The sequence below is a fragment of the Lathyrus oleraceus genome, chromosome 5, assembly GCF_024323335.1.
Source record: "Lathyrus oleraceus cultivar Zhongwan6 chromosome 5, CAAS_Psat_ZW6_1.0, whole genome shotgun sequence".
Lineage (NCBI taxonomy): Eukaryota > Viridiplantae > Streptophyta > Magnoliopsida > Fabales > Fabaceae > Lathyrus > Lathyrus oleraceus.
Window position 1 is genome coordinate 487,937,908 of NC_066583.1, and position 2,694 is coordinate 487,940,601.

At 36.8% G+C, this 2,694-nt stretch overlaps 1 non-coding gene across 1 annotated transcript; it reads right to left on the reverse strand.

The window, feature by feature from the left end:
- Positions 1-2,065: 2,065 nt before the first annotated feature.
- Positions 2,066-2,172, reverse strand: LOC127088419 (small nucleolar RNA R71). The gene has a single exon (XR_007790256.1). It is a non-coding gene; the product is annotated as a small nucleolar RNA R71 (small nucleolar RNA).
- Positions 2,173-2,694: the final 522 nt, after the last annotated feature.

Consider the following 2,694-nt stretch of genomic DNA (forward strand, 5'->3'; position numbering starts at 1 on the left):
CAAAGAAATTTTAAAATAAAACTAAGAAAAATAGAACAAAGGTCTGGGGGTTAGTTATGCAAAGGGAAGGTATTAACATCCTAAACATCAATTGTACTCCATGGGAACCTCTTTGAAAATATGCACATTTTAGCTTGAAAAAGGTGTTGTTTGTTAAAAGATTGGAGGGATGGGAAAATAAGCATTTTTATTATGATTTGGTATTTGTCAAGACTTTTAAAGTCTCATGCCTACGTACCAACAAAGTGCAATGGAGGATCAAAACCTCGTACTTCATGGTAAAAATAAAAAAAGGAGTTTGTTTTGATTCATTTTTATGGAAAAAGACATTTTGTCATTTTAAGGAGAATACTCAACTAGTCACCTACAAGTATGATAACTTTGCATCATCATGAGAAGGGATCCAACTTGGATAAGGATCAACAAGTATGCCACTAGCTCTCACAGATGGAAAATAATTATCATCAATACTAAGGAGATATGAGGATTACAACTCAACTATGGAAATGACTCATGTCTAATGCCTTGACAAAAAGTTTAAAAGAGAAAAGTTCACAAAAGGCACAAAATGGTTTGAATGAGTTAGATATTTTTTAAGTCCTTTGAATGTGGTCTAAGTATGCTTAAGATGGATTGACATTTATTAAGAAAAAGATTTTGAAAATCACTTGACAAAAGTAAAGGTTTGTTGAGAAAAATGATTCAAGTTAAAAACAAGAAGGTTTTGAAAAAGAGATAAGATTTTGAAAACTAAAGTAGGGGGAGGAGAAGAAGAGACTATCCTAAAGCAGTAAAGTAAAAGCTAAAGAAGAAAGATCTAACCAAGAGATAGAAAGCGTTATGACATAAGTCAAGTAAGAATTCCCTCGTCTGGCTTAAGCCTTCAGAAAGCAAAATAAGCAAATAGTAATCCATGTGTCAGATGAAACCAAAGTAACCAAGCCAAGTCTTCATAGAGAAGTCAAAAGTCAAAAGTATCGGATGGATTCCAGGGTCTCAAGTCACAAGTCCCAAGCAAATGTCAAGATCCTAATTCTAAGTCCATAACTCCACAAAGTTGCCAAGGATAGTAACCACAAGTCCATGAATCAAGATAACCAAGTTCCTTTTAGAGTTTTTTTCCTTTATTAATGAATTTTAAAAGAAAATGAAAGTCCAAATGGAGAAAGGAAAAAGAACATAAACATAAACAAAGGTCCACATAGACAAAGAGCAAATATGATATGAGATGATAAAATAAAAGTATAAGGTAAATAACAAGAAATAAAAAGCATGAAGTAAATGACACTAAAATAAAGTTAATATAATAAGATGTTAGTAAATTTTAGTAAAGAAGAAAATATGTTTTGGTCACTTTTTGGAGAATACTCAACTATCCACTCACAAGCATGAAAGTATGAACCTATACATCATTTATGAGAAGGGCTCCAACTTGGATAAAATCAACAAGTATGCCACTACCTCTCACAAATGGAAAAGGAGAAAAAATTTCACATAATACCATGAGGAATATGAGACTTACAATCTCACTTATACAAATGTCCAGGCGATAACTTAGCACCATCAGTCCAAGAAGTAAAGTGTTTCTTATACATAAGATGCTGAATACAAGAATATCAAAAAAAGTACGATATTCCCGATATCTTCTCTCCTCCTAAACCAGAAGAAAAACCAACCATGGCTGAAGAAGGACCACATAATTGTCCTCTTAAATTCTACGTTACCCCGTCCCAACAAGAACCTCACAACAACATTACTGCCCCCGCTCTCAATCGAAACGATTTCGAGCTGAAGACCTCACTATTATTAGCCGTCCAACAACATCAATTTGTTGGAAATCCTACGGACGATCCTAATGAACACCTGACACAAGTTTGTGCAGTACGCAGACACTGTAAAGGCGAATGGTATATCTCAAGATGTGATAAGACTGGGCCTCTTTACTTTTTCACTAAGGGATAGAGCTTGGGCTTGGTTGCAATCCTTTCCCTCCAACTCCGTTACAACATGGGAAGAACTGAAGAACGTCTTCTTATCCCGATATTTTCCGCCGAGCAAAACCGCTATGCTGAGAGCTCAAATCAATGAATTTAGGCAAAAAGATGTAGAATCTCTCTACGAAGCGTAGGAGAGATACAAGGACATGATGAGGATATGTCCACATCACGGTCTCGAAGACTGGGTGATCATTCACACATTTTACAATGGGCTTCTGTATAACACAAGGCTGATAGTAGATGCCGCCGCGGGCGATGCACTTATGGACAAGCCATACAACGAAGCCTATCAACTCATTGAAAACATGGCCCAAAACCATTGCCAATGGGGAGGTGAAAGAACTCCAGTGGAAAAGTCCCAGACAAAGGGTGAAATGTACGAAATCAGTAGCTTTGACCATGTTCATGCAAAGGTAGATGCCCTTGTTCAAAAATTAGATAACTTGACCATATCACCCACAACCACCGTGGCTGCTGTAACTCCAAACTGTGAGTTATGTGGAAACCCTAGACACACTGCACAAGAATGTCAAATAATAGCAGGAGTCCCAACCGATCAAGTGAATTACACACAAGGAAATCCCTATTCGGATACCTACAACCCATGTTGGAAAAACCATCCTAATTTCTCGTATAAGAATAACAATGCCCTGTATGCACCTGGCCAAGCACCAACTGTTCCGCCTAGATATCAAAA